Genomic DNA, 20437 nt, shown 5'->3' on the forward strand with positions numbered 1-20437 from the left:
GTTTTGGATTGTATTTGTTACTTAAAGGAAAACTAGAGGATAAAACATGGGATTATATAACACAGTGAACCCTGTGGTGGGCAAGGGTTAGGGTTAATAATATAAATATAAGAACAGTATTTAAGGATCTAAAGCAAATGTACGTCACTAGTACAAGGTGTTAATAATAGGGTGGTATACAGGCAAAATATGGACAATAGTTAAGAGTAACATTTTAACATCCTTACATCAAATGGTACCACACCAATGTTAAGTGTCAACAATGGGAGGGGGCAGGTTGGGGAATGTTGCATGTTTTATTATTAGAAAAATGTATATGTCACAGAAACAAACAAATTTCCCTCTAAGTTTTACTGTTTTACATGGTCAGGTGTCTAGATAGACAGGGCCTTTTAAACAGCTTGAAACATTGCATAGCTACATAATCCTGTGGGGAATAAATGTAGCCTTGTTGCCGTAGGTACATTTTCTGAATAGATAGATGCCCACAGAGTCATTAACAAAACATTAAACTTCTCTCCTGGGGAAGTCATATACTTTTTCAAATAAGATGGGCGGAGGGAAATGGATGTGGCTCAACCAATTGGGCTCCCATCTACCATATAGAAGGTCCAGAGTTCGATGCCCAGGGCCTCCTGGTGAGGGCAAGCTGACCCATGCAGCAAGCTGGCCCACACGGAGTGCTGGCCCACACAGGAATGCCACCCCATGCAGGAGTGCTGCCCTGCATGGGAATTTCTGCCCAGCGCGGGAAAGCCACCCCTCACAGGAGTGCCAGCTGATGCAAAGAGCTGGCACAGCAAGATGATGCAACAGGAGACACAGAGGAGAGAAAGTAAGAAGACGTAGCAGAACAGGAAGATGAGGTGGTGCAAAAGAGTAATTGCCTCTCTCCCAATCCAGAAGGTCCCAGGATCGGTTCCCAGAGCCACCTAATGAGAATACAAGCAGACACAGAAGAACACACAGCAAATGGACACAGCAGACTATGGGAGGAATGGGTCAGGGGGAGAAATAAATAAACCTTTAAAAAAAAAAAAAAGATGGGCAGAAGCTCTGGAACATGTAAGCTTTGCCTAATAAAGGAAAATAGGCTAATAAGCCAAGACCTCAATCTTAATGATTGTACTTATGAACCTTATTCCTGTAATAATGAAACTAAGCCTAATTATAATTAACACCTAAGAGTTGCCTCCTGAAAACCTCTTTGTTACTCAAATGTGGCCTATTTCTAAGCCAAACACTGCAAATTAACTCATTACCTCCCCCGCCCCTAGTGTGAGAGTCCCAGGGAGGGGCTTCCCTGTCAATGAGGGATTATTACTAAGCATTAATCAGTGGTGCATTTGAAGAAAGACCTTGATCAAAGGGGGGAAATATTAAATAAAATAGAGTTTTTATGGCAAAGAGATTGCAAAATGAGTCAGGGGGTCATTTTGTAGGTTACATTTATGCAGGTTTCAGCCAAACTGCCGCAGTAAACTAAGCCACAAACCTAAGTGCTCCTGAGGGCCCTAGGGACATCCAGACAGCATAGGCAGGCCACATGGCCACGTGAAATCAACTCCCCCTCAGCGGGCCCTATCTGGGAATATATAAAAAGCTATTTTGCCAGTATAGCAGTTATACTTATGTATGAATCCACTAACCATGATTCTTCTACTTCTTTTATTTGAACCTATAATTATAAAGGATATTTCTCAGATACTTAAAGCCTTCTAATTGTTCCTGTGCCAGTGGAGCCTTGAAAGCCAGGAGATATGTAGCCAACTCCTACTTTCCATTTCTTCAGGCCTGCCCTGGACAAATAACAAAAATGATAATGGTGAACCAGCCCCAGCCCAAAAGGAAGGAATATCTTCAAATGCAGGCAAAACAGTTCTGTTCCTCTACCCCATAATATCTTCATCCCTTCTCAGACTGAAGTAGTCAGAGTGGACATTATCCCAAATCTCAGAAGATTGAGAAATGAACAAAAATAAGGGGGGAGTGTAACCTTTGACTAAAGAAGATTGTCATGTAGTTGTTGTCTTGTGTTAACTGAGTAACATGTAACATTGATATAAAAAATAAAATAATAGGCAGGAAATGGGAAAATTTGCAAATATATGGAGGCTAAACAATACTTTTAAAAACTTTTTTAAACCTTTTATTTTGAAACATTTTCAAACTTGACAGTTAAAAAATAATAATGCAAACCCCATACAGAGAACCCCAACATATACCTCCATACCTACATCCACCAATTTTAACATTTTGCCACCTTTGCCATAATCATTCTATATATCCATTTCCTGAATGTTTGAGAGCAAGTTGCAACATCATAGTCGTTTGACACACAATATTTTTATGGAAGTTTTCTAAAAACAAAGATTCTCACTCTTTAACTCTTAATTTAAACTCTAACCTCAAGTGAAATTATAAAGAACAAAAAGCTAAAAGTTTACATACTATATAGTACACCAACCTTCTCTAAAGCATTTTTAAAATATCTTTGGGAGCCCTTCCTTTTTGATAGATGGCAAGCTATCGGGTAATGAATTTATGCATACACTTTCTTTCAACCATAATAGATTCATTCTTTGTAAAGACTGTCAAAAATTGCCAATTCCAACTATATTTCAAGTCGTCACGGCAAGGTATCAAGAAAGGTTTTCAATTAGCAATAATCATGCCTTGGATAAATTTCACTGGCTACACTGCCACAGCCCAAAGCAGAAGAATTCCCTCTCTCACCCTGCTCTCCCTCAGATGACAACATTTTTACATTAAGGGTGAGAAACTACCAATATATTCATTGATATGACACATTCTCATTGTGGCAGTTATATTAAGGAGGTTTTTTGTTGGATCATCTCATGTAGAACTTTCAGATTTTTGGAAAAGAGTGAACAGTCATTTAGGGTGCTGGGAACTCTTACGCAAATCACCCTGATGTCATAGCATTAATTGGGTTGAGATTTTAGAACCTGTTGCAGAGTTCTCACTAGGAAAGACTGAAAATGTTGTCTCCATAGAGACCATCAAAAATTGCCAATGCCAACTCTAATTCAAGTCGTCATGGTGAGGTATTGGGAAGTTTTCAAATAGCAATACTTGTACCTTGGGTAAATCTCACTAGCTATGATACTGTCGCTGCACAAAGCTACAACACACTTTTAATGGGTCAAAGAAGAAATTGCAAGGGAAATTAGTAAATGTCTTGAGATGAATGAAAACAAGAATACAACTTACAGAAACTTATGGGATGCAGTGAAGGCAGTACTGTGAGGGAAATTATAGCCCTAAATGCCTGTATAAAAAAGGAAGAAAGAGCTAAATTCAAAGACCTAACTGAATACCTGGAGGAAGTAGAAAAATAATGGCAAACTAATCCCAAAGCAAGCAGAAAGAGAAAAAAACAATAACAACAAAGATTAGAGCAGAAATAAATGAGCTTGAGAACAACAACAACAGCAACAATAAAGAGAATCAATAAAACCAAGGGCTGGTTCTTACACAAAACCAATAATATTGTCAAATACTTAGCTTCGACCAACAAAGAATAGAAGAGAGAAGATGCAAATAAATAATATCAGGAATTAAAGGGGGAACATTACTACTGACCCCACAGAAGTAAAAAGGATCATAAGAGGATATTATGAAAAACTGTGTGCCATCAAATTACACAACTTAGATGAAATAAACAAATACCTAAAAATGCATGAACAACCTACACTGACTCTAGAAGAAATGGAAAACCTCAGTAGACCAATCACAAGTAAAGAGATTTATTCAGTCACCAGAAACCTTCCAACAAAGAAAAGCCCAGGGTCAGTTGGCTTCACAGTTGAATGCTACCAATCATTTGGAGAAGAATTAATACCAATCCTACTCAAACTCTCCCGAAAAAGTGGAAGAGGAAGGAAAATTACTTAACTCATTTTATAAAGCCAATATCACCTTAATACCAAAGCCAAATGAAGATATTGCAAGAAAAGAAAACTACAGACCAATCTCTCTAGGTAAGAAAAATAAATAAAAGGCATCCAAGTTGGAAAAGAAGAAATAAAATCTCACTAGTCACAGATGACATGATCCTATATTTAGAAAATGCTGAAATATCTATGACAAATCTTCTAGAGCTAATAAACAAGTTTAGCAAAGCAGTTGGATACAAGATCAACATGCAAACTCAATTGTGTTTCTATACACTAGTAATGAACAATCTGAAGAGGAAATGAAGAAAAAAAAACAATTTTTAATACAACTAAAAGAATCAAATATCTAAGAATTAATTTAACCAGGGATGTAAAAGTCCTGTACTCAAAAAATTATAAAACATTGCTTAAAGAAATCAAAGAAGACCTAAACAAATGGAAAGACATTCCATGTTCATGTTTTAGAAGATGTTGAGATTAAGATGTCAGTTCTACCCTAATTAATTTACAGATTCAAAGCAATCCCAGTCAAAATTCCAACAGCCTACTTTACATAAATAGAAAAGTAAATTTCCAAATTAAAATGGGAAGGAAAGGAGTCCCAATAGCCAAAAGCATCCTAAAAGAGAAGGACAAATTCAGAAGACTTACATTTTCTGATCTTAAAGCATATTACCAGGGGAAGCAGACTTGGCCCAATGAATAGGGCGTCCGCCTACCACATGGGAGGTCTGCGGTTCAAACCCCGGGCCTCCTTGACCCGTGTGGAGCTGGCCCATGCGCAGTGCTGATGCACACAAGGAGTGCCGTGCCACACAGGGGTGTTCCCCGCGTAGGGGAGCCCCACGCGCAAGGAATGCACCCCGTAAGGAGAGCTGCCCAGCACAAAAAAAAGTGCAGCCTGCCCAAGAATGGCACGGTACACACGGAGAGCTGACACAACAAGATGACACAACAAAAAGAAACATAGATTCCCGGTGCCGCTGATAAGGATAGAAGCAATCACAGAACACACAGCAAATGGATACAGAGAGCAGACAACTGGGGGGGGGGGGGGGGGGGAGTGGGAAGGGGAGAGAAATAAATAAATAAATCTTTAAAAATAAATAAATAAAGCATATTACCAAACTACAGTGGTCAGAAAGCATGATATTAGCATAAAGACAAACACATTAATCAATGGAATTGAATTGAGTTTTCAGAAATAGACCCTCAACAATATGGTCAACTGATTTTTGACAAGACTACTAAGTCCACTCAACTGGAACAAAATAGTCTCTTCAACAAATTGTACTGGAAAAAATGGTTATCCATAACCAAAAGAATGATAGAGGACCCCTGATTCACTCCCTAAACAAAAATTAACTCGAAATGGAACAAAGACTTAAACATAAATGCCAGGACCATAAAACTCCTAGAAGATAACGTGGAAAGAATCTTTAAGATCTGATGGTAGGAAGTGAGTTCTTAGAATTTACACCGAGAACATGAGCAACAAAAGAAAAACCAGATAAATGAGACCTCCTCAAAATTAAACATTTGTGTGTTTCAAAGGACTTTGCCAATAAGGAGAAAAGGCAGTATACTCAGTGTGAGAAATTATTTGGAAACCATATATCTGATAAGGATTTAATATCAGTGATATATAAAGAGATCCTACAACTCAGTCATAAAAAGACAACCCTATTAAAAACATTGGCTAAAGACTTGAATAGGCATTTTTCCAAAGAGGAAATGGTGAAAAATGGTGAAAGAAACATGTGAAAAGATGTTCAACATCACTAGCTATTAGGAAAATGCAAATCAAAACTGCATTGAGATGTCATTTCACACCCATTCAAATGGCCATTATTTTTTTAAAAAGAAAACAGAAAACTGCAAGTGTTGGGGAGGATGTGGAAGAATAGGAATGCTTATTCGCTGTTGGTAAGAATGCAGAATGGTGATGCCGTCATGGAAGACTGGCAGTTCCTAAGGAAGTTAAATATAGATCTGCCTTGTGATCTGGCCATCCCGTTACTAGGTGTATACCCAGAAGAACTGCAAGCAGGGACATGAACGGACATTTGCGCACCGATTTTGGCAGTTTGGTATTGTTTATGAATTCCAAAAATAGGTAGTGGTTTGTGTGTGTAAACTGATCCTTTCCTCTGGGTATATTAGATTGTATTTGACTCAGAGGTTTCACTTGTACTTTATTAAATCAATGTTATGGCTTTTATTTAACTATGTTGTTAGGGCGACTCAGTTTGACTCCCTGCCTAAAGTTAGCCCACAGCTAGCCTATAGCTGTTGGCTCTATAAACTGATGCTTAATCAAAGACAGGGACGTAAACACACAGAGAAGGAGAACAAAGAGAATTGACTTCTGATGCTGGATCCCCGGGGAAATAGCCAAGCCATTCACGTGGTTTACAGCTGGTCTTATAGAGAGACTAAAGCAGCTGAGCCCAGAAAGAGACAAGCCTTATGCTAGCCTAAAGCTGAGATTAGAAAAACCTGGAACCCTGGAGCCTTAAGAGGAAGAGGAAGGCTGAACCCTTGCAGAGACTGGCAGCCATCTTGCTCCAACATGTGGCAACAGATTTTGGTGAGGGAAGTAACTTACCCTTTATGGCCTTGTGACTGTAAGCTTCTACCCCAAATAGATACCCTTTATAAAAGCCAACAGATTTATGGTACTTTGCATCAGCACCCCTTTGGCTGACTAATACACTGATGTTCACAGCAGCATTATTCACAGTTACAAAAAGATGGAAACATACCAGGTACTTATCAACTAATGAATGGATAAATAAATCCTTGTGGTGTGTTAATACGAAGGAATATTATTCAGCTGTAAGAAAAAATGAAGTCATGAAGCATATAACAACATGGATGAACTTTGAGAGTATTCTATTGAGTGAAGCAAGCTAGACACAAAAGGACAAATATTGTATAATTTCACTAATATGAACTAAATATAATTAGCAAACTCATGGAGTTATTAGCTAAAATAGAGATCACCAGAAGATATAATGAGGCTAGAGAATGGGGAACTTAGGCTTAATTTTGTGCAAGATTTTTAAAAAGGTTTATTGTAAATGTTTGGAAATGGATAGAAGTGATGATAGCACATTTTAGTGGCTGTAATTAGCAGTGCTAATATATGGGTATGACAGCGGCTGAAATGGAAAGTTTAAGATTGTGTATATCAGTATAAGGAAAGCTAAAGGATGAAACATGGGATTGTAAAGCAGAGTGAACCGTCTTGGGGATGAGTGTGGATAATAGTGCAAATATAAGAATGTTTTTTCCATGAAACAGCACAAATGTACACTAGTTTTATAAGAGGTTAAAAATAGGGTGACATTTGGGCAAAAATATAGCAAAAGGAAAATATGGACTATGGGGAATAGTAATGTGTTAATATTCTTCTGTCAATTGTAAAAAAGGAATTATGCTAAGTAAAAAGAACCAGACACAAAGTACTATGTATTGTTTGACTCCATCTATATAAAATGTAAATACAAATAAAATTATAGAGATAGAATCAGTACATAATGGCTATGTACGATAGAGGGAAGAAAGAGAGTTTGAGAGGTGGCTACTAAGCGGTGGGGGGGGTTCTTTATGGAGTAATGAAAAAGCTCTAATATTGATTGCAGTGATAAATGTACAACCTAATTATACCAAAAGCCATTCATTGTACATTTTATTTTTTAATAGCAAATTTTATTGTGTTTTTTTTTAAAGATAAATAGATCACATAAAATATTACATTAAAAAAGATAAGGTTCCCATATACCCCACTCCCCCCGACCTCCCACTCCTCCCACATCAACAACCTCTTTCATCAGTGTGGCATATTCATTGCATTTGATGAATACATTTTGGAGCACTGCTACACCACATGGATAATAGTTTACATTGTAGTTTACATTCTCCCCCAGTCCATTCAATGGGTTATGGCAGGATATATAAGATGGTTGTATGATTTTTTATTATTTTCAATAAAATTGATTTTTTTTAAATCAATTTATTTTACCACATTGACAGGAAAATTATAGGATCATTTCGATAGAGATTTTTTAGCTTAGCAGAAAAGACCCTATACAAAGAATGTACTTACCTCTATAGCCACTTCACCTCTCTGTTCACTTTCATATATACATATTTTCTTTCAGCCATATAGGGAACAGTTTGTGCTTCCTGAATAATGTCCTGTTATTTCTTGCCTCCCTGACTTCGTATGTGTTGTACTACTTCCTTCATTACCCAATAACATATATTTCTTCAAAAGTTAGATTAGGATTCTGGGAAGATGTTGACAACAAAGTGTCCCCTGTCTTTTTCAACTTTCTTGGGACATATGTTAATACAATAAAAGATATCTGGGTAACCACCACAATCAACATATGGAACATTTTTATTACCCTTACAAGGTTTCCTTGTACCCTTTCCTATACATATTCCCATATCCAGCCCTACTGACAGACTAGTAGGCAAGTACTGCTCTGTCTGCTTTCCTTTTCTATTGATTAGATTTGCATTCTAATAATTAGAATTATATAGTATGGATTTTTATTATCTGTTTTGTGGGGTTTTTTTACTCTGGATAATGTTTTGGAAGTTAACCCATGTTTCTTGTATCTGTAGTTCATTCTTTCTTATTGCTGAGTTGTATTACATTGTATGAGCAAACCACATATTGTGTATTTATTTACATCTTCATGGACATTTGAAGTGTTTCCAGTTTGAGGCTTTATTATGAACTAATTTTAAGAACATTAGTATACATGTTTTTGTACGGACATATACTTTCATTTCCTGAGTAAATAACTAAGAGTGAAATTTTTTGGTAATGAACTACAAAACTATTAAATACTTTCCAAAGTGGTTTTATTGTTTTACATACCAACCAGCAATGCATGAGTATTCCATTTGTTCCAGATCCTCAGTGTCACTTGGTGTTGTCAGTCTTTTTAATTTTAGCTATGTTAATGAGTGTCATAGGGTTTTAATTTACATTTCTCTGATGATAAATGATTTAAATACATTTTAGTGTGTTTATTAGTTATTATATCTTCCTTTGTGGAGTGACTGTTGAAATCTTTTGCCTATTGGTTTGTCTGTAGGAGGACTTATAGACTTACAAGATTTACAGTTTGTCAGACAAACTGACAAAGGATTTAAGTCCTTTGTCAGACATATGTATGTATTGCGAATACTTTTTCCCAAGCACTGGTGTGCTTTTTTTCACTTTCTTAACATTGTCTTTGAAAGAGCTAAAGATTTTAAATTTAATGAAGTCCAATTTATGAAATATTTCAGTTATGGTTCATGTTTTTTGTGTCCTCTGTGAGGAGTCATTGCCTGCCCCAAGATTGCAAAGATTCTCTCCTGGGAAGCAGATGTGGCTTAACCAATTGGGCTCCCATCTACCATATAGGAGGTCTAAGGTTCGATACCCAGGACCTCCTAATGAAGGCGAGCTGACCCACACAGAGTGCTGACCCATGCGAGTGTGCCCTGTGCAGGAGTGCCGCCCTGCTCAGGAGTGCCGGCCCACATGGAGACCTGGCACGGCAAGATGACACAACAAAAAGAGACACAGAGGAGAGATAATGAGAGACGAAGCGATCAGGGAGCTGGGGTGGCGCAAGAGAATGATCGTCTCTCTCCCACTCCAGAAGTTCCCAGGATAGGTTCCCGGAGCTGCCTAATGAGAATACAAGTAGGTACAGAAGAACACACAGAGAATGGACATGGAGAGCCGACAATGGAGGGAGGGGGGAGAAATTAATAAATAAAATCTAAAAAAGAAAAAAGAATCTGTCCTGTAATTTCTTCTATAAGTCTTATAGTTTCACCTAGTACATTTAGGCCTGTGATTTATTTTCAGTTAATTTTTGTGTATGGTTTGAGATAAGGGTCAAGGTTTATTTTATTTTTTCCATATGGATAATTCAGTCATCCCTGCACTATTTGTTGAAAAGACAATTCTTCTTTGAATTACTTTGACACTTTTTTCCAAAATCAATTTACCAAGTATTTGAGAGCCTGTTTCTGACACTCTGTTCTATTCTTTGGAACTTTGTTTATCCTTATGCCAAAACCACACTATCATGATTACTCTAATTTTATAATAGTCTTAAAACTGGTGATGTAACTCCTCCTTGTTCTTTTTGAAACTTATTTTGAATACTCTAGGTTCTTTTCACTTATATATGAATTTTAGAATCACCTTGTCAATTTCTATAAATTTCCACAGGATGTTGATTGGGATTTCATTTAATGTGTATAGCAATTTGGGAAGAACTGATGTCATAACAATATTAAAGTACAATCTATGAACATATCCTGTCACTCTGTTTAGATCTAATTTAATTTCTCTCAACAGTGTTTTGCAGTTAAGTATTTCATGTTTTTGATGTTGTTGTAAATGGAGTTGTATTTTTTAAAATTTCAGTTTCCAGTAGTTCATTGCTAATATAAAGAAAAACTTTTCCTCTGACTCCACTAAATTCATTATTTCTAGTAGCTTTAAAAAATTTTTTTTTAATTTTAAAGGAAGTTTTAGATTATATGTGTTATTTCAGAAATATAGGGGATTCTCGTTAATCTCACCCCCAGCCCCTCCCACACTTCCACATTGACAGTGTCTTTATTAATGTGGTACATTTGTTACAGTTCATGAACACATAGTACAACACAAGAAGCATTGTACTAACCAAGGACTATAGTTTATATTATAGTTTACACTTTTCCCCGCACAATTCCATAGGTTTTGACAAAATGTATAATGGCCTATATCTATCATTGCATTGTCTGCAGGACAATTCCATTGTCCAAAATTGCCCCCATGTTGTACCTGTTCTTCCCTATCCCTCCCCTCAGAACTTCTGGTGACCACTGCCTTTATATCTATTTATTTGTGTGCTTTTGTCATTGTTTTTAATTTACCTTTATTGCAATGATACAAGTTCTTCCATTGCTAGAATAATCAAAAGTCTACTCTAGTCCATAGTTGTTTTCTACCGTTATGTTTGTTCATTCCTCAATCTTGAGGATCTGGGGATGATGATACCCACCCTGTCTCCAATTGAGAGACAGCTTAGATCCCATGGGGCAGATGGATGAACTGTATTGCTTGCAGTTGCAGACACTCTCTGTTTCCTGGGGTGGGCACTGTCCCTCATCATCTTTTTGTTAGTTGTCCTGGGCAAATCTGATGAACTGGAGTGTAGATGTTGGCTACAACTTTGCTGAGATTCAGGGTTCAACCGACATATGAACAGCTGGAAGATTTAAGTCTCTGAGACACTATTTGACAAGTATAGGGCTAATTATAGGTTCAAATAAAAGGGGCATAAGAACCATGTGTAGAAAATTATAAATGAGTCTAATTCCAATACATTGAGGTGATAGATTATCATATATTCCAAGGTAAGGCCCACTGACAGGGTGCCAAATTCCTGGGGTTGTCGGTTCTGCCTATAGTGTCTACATGTCTCTAGAGCCCTCAGGAGATCTCCTGCTTGATCTGTGGCAGTCAGTGAAATCCTCCTGAGATGTGCATAAGAGTAACCTCTGGAATGACCTCCCAACTCACTTTGAAATTCCTTAGCCATAAAAACTCAGTTGTGTTTAATATTTTCCCCTTTTAGTCTAGGTTTTTTCCCCAAATGCATTGCTAGTTGGTGGTTGGTAATAACCCCTTGGTGCCAGAGAGGTTCATCCCAGGAAGTCATGTCCTGTGACAGGGGGAAGGTAGTGAGTTTATATGCTGAGTTTGGCTTAGAGAGAGGCCACATTTCAGCAACAAGGAGGCTTTCAGGAGGTAACCCTAGGTAATATATAATATTAGGCTAAGTTTCAATTTCACAAGAACAAGGTACATAAGTACAAGCATCAATATCAAGGGCCTAGTGTATTGTTATGTCCTTCTTCACTAGGTATTGCTTGTGTACTCTAGGGATTCTCACCACTCCATTAGAGAATGTAGCAGGACTCCCCAGGATGGGAATTCAATACTCTTTCAGTTATTGCCTGGGTCTCCACCCCTCGAGAACATACCCCATGACCACTTGAACACATTCATATTTCACAGAAGCACCCCCAGGTACACCCCTCCCCACACATCCCCCCACTACCAACGCTGTGCACCAGTGATCCTCCCCAGCCTCTGTTGTAACCATTCTGCAATCCAAAACCTTCCCCAAAACAAAGCCAAAAAATAAAAATAAATATATAAATAAAATACAATTTTTTTTTTGCTGTCACTGTACAATACACATAAGATAATAGATCTTATGGTGGTTATGTTTTGTTTTTTGTTTTTAGGAGGTACCAGGGATTGAATCCCAGACTTCATAAATGCGAAGCAGGTGCTTAACCACTGAGTTACACCCATTCCCCATGGTGCTTATGCTTTAATTTAAAGAGTCCTTAATGTTCGAGATGCATTCAGAAATATTTAAAGATATCTGGATTTGCTTCAAAATAATCTGGGGAAGAGGGGGTTTTGCAAGCATAAATGAAATGATTGGCCATGTTATGAAAATTGTTATGAAAACTGTTTATAAATTTCTTAAAAGTTAAGAAAAATGTCACTCCAAGATTAAGTTATTGAATGAGCATCTTAGTTTTAGTGGGATTGTCAGATCATATAGTATTTCTATACTTAGCTATACTTAGCTTTCTGAGAAAGTTCCAAATGGTCTTACACAGCAGTTGTACCATTTTATATTCTCACCAGCAATGAATGAGTGTTTGTATTCCTCTGCATCCTCTCCAGCACTTATTTTCCATTTTCTAATTTGGATATCTCTTATTTCTTTTTCTTGCCTAACTGCTGTAGCAAGAACTTCTAGCACAATGCCAAATAAGAGTGGTGACAGTGGACCTCCTTTTCTTGTTGCATATCTTGGAGGGAAAGCCAATGGTCTTTCACCATTGAGTATGATGTTAGCTGTGGGGGTTTTTATTGTTTGTTTGTTTGTTTTGTCTTTATTTATTTTTTAAAGTTACATTTAAAAAATATGAGGTCCCCATATACACCCCCCCCCTCCCTCACCCCATTCCTCGCTGTGGGTTTTTCATATCTGCCCATTATCACGTTAGGAAGTTTCCTTCTATTCCTATTTTTCTAAGTTTTTTATCAAGAAAAGACACTGGATTTTGTTGAATGCCTTTTCTCCCTCAGTTGAGATGATCATATGTGTTTTTTCCTTCTTTTTATTAATAAGATGTGTTACATTAATTGATATCCTTACGTTAAACCACCCTTTCATTCCTGGGATAAAACCCACTTGGTCATAGTGTATAATTCTTTTATTGTGCCATTGGATATGATTTGCAAGTATTTGTTGAGGATTTTTGCATCCATATTCCAAAGAGAAATTGCTCTGTAATTTTCTTTTTCTTATAGTATCCTTATCTGGCTTTGGCATTAGGGTGCTGTTGGCCTCATAGAATAAGTTAGGTAGTGTTCCCTCCTCTTCAACTTTTGGGAGAGTTTGCCCAGGATTGTTATTAATTCTTCTTGGAATGTTTATTAGAATTCCATCTGGTCCTCAGCCTTTCTCTGTTGGGAGCCTTTTATATATATATTATATATATATTTTAAAAACACATAGATCACACAAAATATTACATGAAAAAATATGAGGCTCCCATATACTCCACTCTCCACACCCCCCACTCCTCTCACATCAACAACTTCTTTCATTAGTGTGGTACATTCATTGCATTTGATGAATACATTTTGGAGCACAGCTATACAGCATGGGTTATAGTTTATATATCCATTCCATTCAGTGGGTTATGGCAGGATGTATAATGTCCTGCATCTGTCTCTACAATATCATTCAAAACAACTCCAAGTCCCAAAAATTCCCCTTATCACACCTCTTTTTCCTTCTCCCTGCCTTCAGCAATCCCTGTGGCCACTGTCTCCACCTTAATGATATAATTTCTTCCATTGCTAGAGTCACAGTAGTTCTATAGTAGCATACCAGTAAGTCCACTCTAATCCATATTTTTTCCTCCATCCTGAGAACCCTGGAATGGCGATGCCAACTCAACCTCTATATTGAGAGGGGGCTTAGATCCTACATGACTAATGGATGGGATTCTCCTGCTTGCAGTTCTGGCTCTCCTGGCTCCTTTGTGTGGTAACTGACCATCCTCACCTCCTTGTTAGCTGACCTGGATAAGTCCAACAAACAGGAGAGTAGGTGTTGCAACTCTGCTGAGACTCAGGGCCCAGCTGGCACATGGACAGTCCAGAAATTCAAGTCTCCTGCACTTACACCAACCCCAGCACCAACCACAGATTCAGTAAAAGTGACAGAAGAGGCATGTGTAGAGAAGATGTATCTGAGTCCAACTCCATCACACTCAGGAGCACAAATTTGTTGGGAGCTATTTAATGACTGTTTCAATCTCTTTACTTGTAATTGGTCTGCTGAGGTCCTCTATTTCTTCTAGAGTCAGTTAGTTTGCCTATGTGTTTCTAGGAATTTGTCCATTTCATCTAGGTTGTCTAATTTGTTGGCATACAGTTCTTCATAGTATCCTTTTTTTTTCATAGTATCCTTTTTTGATCCATTTTATTCTGTGGGGTCAGTATTAATGTTCCCCATCTCATTTCTGATTTTATTTGCATAAGCTTTCATATATTTATGGTTTTCCAGTTCTCTGCCAATTATTGATTCCCAATTTCATTCCAGTATGATCAGAGAAGATGCTTTGTATAATTTTAGTCTTTTGTAATTTACTGAACCTTGTTTTGTGACCCAGCATGTAGTTTATCCTGTAGAATGAGCCGTGTGCACTTGACAAGAATGTATATCCTATTGTTTGGGGGTTCTGTGTATGTCTCTTAGGCCTAATTTATTTATCATATTACTCAAGTTCTAGGTTTCCTTATTGATCTTCAGTCCAGATGTTCTGTCTGTTGATGAGTGGTCTATTGCAGTCTCCAAATATTATTGTAGAGATGTCTATTTCTCCTTTCAGTTTTTCCAGTGTTTGTCTCATATATTTTGTGACACCGTAGTTAGGTGCATAAATATTTATGATTGTTATTTCTTCTTGATGGACTGTCCCTTTTATTAGTATATACTGACCTTCTTTGTCTCTTGTAACAGTTTTAGACTTAAAGTCTATTGTGTCCAATATACTAATATACTAATATAGCAACCTCAGTTCTCTTTTGGTAACTATTTGCATGGAATATCTTTTTCCAACCTTTTACTTTCAACCAATTTGTCTTTGGGTCTAAGGTGAGTCTTGTTAATAACATATAGTTGAGTCATGCTTTTTTAATCCATTCTGCTACTCTGTGTCTTTTTGATTAGGGGGTTTAATCTATTAACAAACATTGTCACTACTGTAAAGGTAGTACTTCAGCCATTTTGTCCTTTGGTTTTTATATGTCATATCTTTTGTTTCTCTTTTCCTTTATTGCCATCTCCTTTTCTGTATAATTGATTTTTTTGTGATGTATCTGACTGATCACTTTCTCATTTCTGTTTCTGTGCACTTTTTTATCTTATTTTGAAATAATTTCAAGCTTACAAGACAGTTGCAAAAATAATACAAACCCCATGCAGAGAGTTCCAACATACCCCCGCCTCACTCCACCTCAGATACCAGATCCACCAATTTTAACATTTTGCCATCTTGCCATATCATTCTGTCATCCATCTCCCTCATCCCCATCAGTCTATCATCTATTTATCTGTTTTTCTGAACATTTGCAAGTAGGTTGTATTCATCATCCTCCTTGAACACACTTACTTTCATGTATATTTCCTAAGAACAAAGATATTCACTTATGTAACCACTTTAATTACAGTTATCAAGTTCAGAGAATTTAACATTGATATAAAGCTTATAGTTCTGTATTCCAATTTTTTCATATGTCCCAATAATGTCCTTTTGATCCTTTTCTTCTCCATTATTAGATCATGTCCAGGATCTTGTATTACATTTAAATGCCGTTGTATCTTAGTCCTTTTTTTTTTTTTAACTGTGGAAGCATATATACAACATAAACCCAGACCATTCAATTTTAACATGTTGCCACCTTTGCAACTCCCCCCCCCCCTTTTTCTTGCTTTCTGAGACAGTTTGAAGTTCTTTTTTGAATCCCAAAAAAAGAAACATGTTTTTGAACCAATCTATGCCTGTGGGTGTGAGACTCTTTTGATTCAACTATGTCAGAGAGGTGTGACTCGGGTTGAGTCTCCTCCACCCTCTTGCTGGGTCTGATATAAACAGACACAAACACATAAAGACACATACACACACACACAAGAAAAGGGAATTTTGCATATTTGATCTGGCCATGTGAGAGAAAAAGACTCCAGGTTCACTCACAGCTACAAAAAGGCAGAGAAGCCCTGAGAGACCAACAGAGGTGGCTGGAAAAGAGACAAGCCCCTTGCCCATATCTGACCTCCGGGAGACAGTAGATCTTGGAAGGGAAGGCAGAGATCAGTGGCCATCTTTGTCATGTGGCTGGACACCAGGATTACTAGTAGCTGACATTGGTGAGAAAGCATCTCTGTTGGTACCCTGATTTGGACATTTCATGGCCTCAAACTGTAAGCTTTTACCCCAAATAAAGTTTCCTTTATAAAAGCCAACCCATTTCTGGTACTTTTTATAGGCAACCTTTGGCAAACTAGGGTCCTCCCTCCCTTCCTCTGTATCTAGCTAATGTTACAACAGAGATTTTCTTTAATGCCAGGAGCTGTCCTTTAGGTCCTGTTTGTATAAATTCCTTTCGATGAAGTTATCTGCATATGCCTATCTTTGGCCATGACTCAGGAATCTACAGTTATAGAGGGCTGATTGGGGAACCTGCTATCTCATGGTAGCACACAGTCTTCGTTGGGGGTCAAGGAGCGTTACTTGCCTCTTTGTCTCCTGGCTTGGCTCACCAAATATGTTAGCAGAACAGCTGGATTCTGGGCTTCTAGCTTCTTGGCTATGTCACATAAAAGAACTTAAGGACATGCCATAGGGTAGGCAAGGGAGTAAAGAGTTTATTAAGAAAGAAAACTAGAAATGAGATAAGTACACAACCCAAGACATAGGCATGCTACAGGGTAAGACGTGCTGTTTCTGTACATTTTAAAAACTCTTTGTTGTTACACTGGGGTTTATAATACACAATGCTCATGTATAACATGCTAATTTGCAAAGATACCAACTTAGCTTTAATAGCCGGTATGTTCTCTGTACACGCATCCTTCTGTTTCTTCTCTTTATGGTGATTTTTTTTTTTTAAGATTTATTTATTTATTTTAATTCTCCCCCCTCCCCAGGTTATCTGTTCTTGGTGTCTATTTGCTGCGTCTTGTTTCTTTGTCCGCTTCTGTTGTCGTCAGCAGCACGGGAAGTGTGGGCGGCGCCATTCCTGGGCAGGCTGAACTTTCTTTTCACGCTGGGCGGCTTTCCTCACAGGCGCACTCCTTGCGCGTGGGGCTTCCCCACGCAGGGGACACCCTTGCGTGGCACGGCACTCCTTGCGCACATCAGCGCTGCGCATGGCCAGCTCCACACGGGTTAAGGAGGCCCGGGGTTTGAACCGCGGACCTTCTTTATGGTGATTTTATCCCACTTTACCACTTTATATTTTGCATGTCCATTATCAGAAAATATTCCTTTTTCTTGTTCAATTGTATTCTCACTCCTATAGGAATTAAAGAATAGAGTTGTTTATTAAGGGTACAGTACTTATTGGGTTTTGCCATTTAGCCATTTAGTTACCTTTACTGAAGATCTTCACTTCTTCACATTCCTCTAATCCATTCCCTCTTGACTTTTCCTTTCAAACTGATATACTCCCTTTGGCAATTTTTGTAGGGCAGGTCTTTTGATGATGAACTCTCTCAGTTTCTGTTTATCTATATGTTTTAAACTCTCCCTCACTTTTTTTTTAACAAATCAATTTTATTGGTACATAATAATAAAACATACAATTCATCCAAAGTGTATAATCAGTAGTATTTGGTAGAATCACATAGTTGTACATTCATCACTTCAATTATTATTAGAGCATTTTCATTATTTCAGTAATAATAATAAAAAACAAACAAGTAAACAAAATTATTCATTTCTCAATCTCTTTCTGTTTCCCCTGCTGTACACAGCTGCTATTTCTGGCTATTCTCACAAAATTATTTATTTATTCATCAGTATTATTGAGATATATTCACATACCATATGATCTATCTAGCACATATAATCAGTGGCTTTTAGTATAATCACAATGTTGTGCATTCATCCCCACAAAAAATTTTAGAACCATTTCATTACTCTAAAAAGAGAACTTCTCATCCATTAGCATGCTTTCTCTGGCTCTACATAACCACTAATCTAATTTCATCTTTATAAATTGATTTATATTTACATTTTACATAATTGGAATCATACAATATGTTACAAATATATTTAGTTCATAGTAGCGCAGTCATATAGTATTTGTACTTTTGTATATGGCTTGTTTTAATGTGATATCCTCCAGTTTCATCCATGTTGTCATTTGCTTTACAACATCACTTTTAAAATACAGTTTTGCTGGGTAAAGAATTTTGGGCTGGAAGTCTTTCTCTTTCAGTACTTTAAATATATTATACCACTACCTTCTCACCCTCATTGTTTCACATGAGAAATTGGAACTTAATCTTATTGAGGATCCTTTCTATGTGATGAATCACTTTTCTCTTCCTGCTTGCATGTTTTCTTTTTATCTTTAGCATTTTGCATTCTGATTATTATGTGTCTTGGAGTAGGCCTATTAGTGTTTTCTGTTTGCTGTACATTGCCCTCCTTGGACCGCTATATTTTTCATATGAGTTGGTTGGGAAATTTTCAGCCATTATTTCCTAAATATTCTTCCTGCCCCTTTTCCCTTCTCTTCTTCTTTTGGGACACCTATGATGCATATGTTTATATCTATCATGCTGTCACTCATGTCCTGAGAAACTGCCCAACTTTTTTCTATTTTTTTCTCTTTTCTGATCTCATGATTTTTATTGTCCTGTCTTCTAGCTCACTGATTCTTTCTTTCACCTGTGCGGTTCTGCTGTTGTATGCTTCTAGTGCAGAGATTCTTAATCAGGTGTCTGGGAGCTTGAATTAAAATTTTTAAAAAAACATTATTCTTTTGGGAATGTGTTGGTACAGGTGTGATATACTTATTAAATAATACACAGTTTATTGTGGACTTAGTAAGGGGCCCATGGTTTTCACCTGACTAGCAAATAAGTCCATGGAACAAAAAAGGTTAAGAACCCCTGCTCTAGTGTATTTTTAATCTCCATTGTTATGCCTCATCCCCATAATTCCTGTCATGTTTCTTTTTAAACTTTCAAATTCTTCTCTATTTTCACACATTGCCTTAATATCCTTTAGCCCTATATCCATATTTCCCTTCATCTCCTTGAATTAAGGGGATCTGTTTGAATTTGTTTGGTTAGTTGCTCCAAAGTCTGTCTTCTTTGACATTTTAATTTGACCCCTTGACAGAGCCATATCTTTCTGTTTCCTAGTATGGTTTGTAATTTTTTTGTTGATATCTGGGCATCTGATTATTCTGATGTGTAACTCTGAAGGTCTATTTATTCCTCTTGCCTAAGGTTTTAATGTTAACTGACTGTGTTAAGGTTCTTCCTTGTTACTTGATACAACTTATTCTGGATCTGTAGAGTAGTATTTAACTGTTCAGATATTCTCAGATCTTCTGCACCTGAATTTTGCCCTGAATATGTGGTACAATTTTTAAGATTTCCCTTTTATGTGTAACTGTTACACCTTCAGGAGAAAGCATCCATTCCTCTGCTCCTCTCTGGGAATTCATTTCCTAGCCTACTTTTATAACCTGCTAATTTGTAAAGATAGTCAACTTAGCTTCAATAGTATACACATCTCTGCTCCTATATCCTTCTGTTCCCCTTCATTATATTTTTTGTTGTTGTTCCACATTGCCTCTTTATATTTTACATGTCCATATGCCCCTTTTCTTGTTCAATTGTATTCTGGCTCTTATAGGATTTAAAGTGTAGAGCGTGTATTGAAGATACAGTCCTATTAGGTCATGCATTACCATTTTTGTTATCCTTAATTTCTTCACACTACTCCGAGTCACTTTTTCCTATATTTTCCTTTCTACCTGCAGAACCCCTTTTAGTAATTCTTGTAAGCCAGGTCTCCTCTTGTTGTTGAACTCTCTCAGTTTCTGTTTATCTATGAAAACTTTAAACACACCCTCATTTTTGAAGGACAGTTTTGCTGGATACAGAATTCTTGGCTGGCACTTTTTTTTCTTTTAGTATCTCAAATATATCATACCACTGCCTTCTTTTCTTCATAGTTTTTGATGAGAAACTGGCACGTAGTCTTATTGAGGATCCCTTATATGTGAGGAATTGCTTTTCTCTTGATGCTTTCAGGATTCTCTTTATCTTTGGTATTTGAAATTCTGATTTGCATATGTCTTAGAGTAGATCTATTAGGAT

At 37.2% G+C, this 20437-nt stretch overlaps 1 protein-coding gene and 2 non-coding genes across 3 annotated transcripts in view; 1 reads left to right on the forward strand and 2 right to left on the reverse strand.

Moving 5' to 3' along the window:
* The window catches only part of REC114 (REC114 meiotic recombination protein), a 209297-nt gene that overhangs the window by 160598 nt on the left and 28262 nt on the right, over positions 1 to 20437 (forward strand). The gene's annotated exons all lie outside the window — the stretch shown is intronic.
* Positions 2580 to 2717, reverse strand: LOC111760039 (U4 spliceosomal RNA). Its single transcript, XR_002793840.1, has one exon. It is a non-coding gene; the product is annotated as a U4 spliceosomal RNA (small nuclear RNA).
* LOC111760043 (U4 spliceosomal RNA) lies at positions 3009 to 3147 on the reverse strand. The gene has a single exon (XR_002793844.1). It is a non-coding gene; the product is annotated as a U4 spliceosomal RNA (small nuclear RNA).

Source organism: Dasypus novemcinctus, chromosome 3 (assembly GCF_030445035.2).
Source record: "Dasypus novemcinctus isolate mDasNov1 chromosome 3, mDasNov1.1.hap2, whole genome shotgun sequence".
Lineage (NCBI taxonomy): Eukaryota > Metazoa > Chordata > Mammalia > Cingulata > Dasypodidae > Dasypus > Dasypus novemcinctus.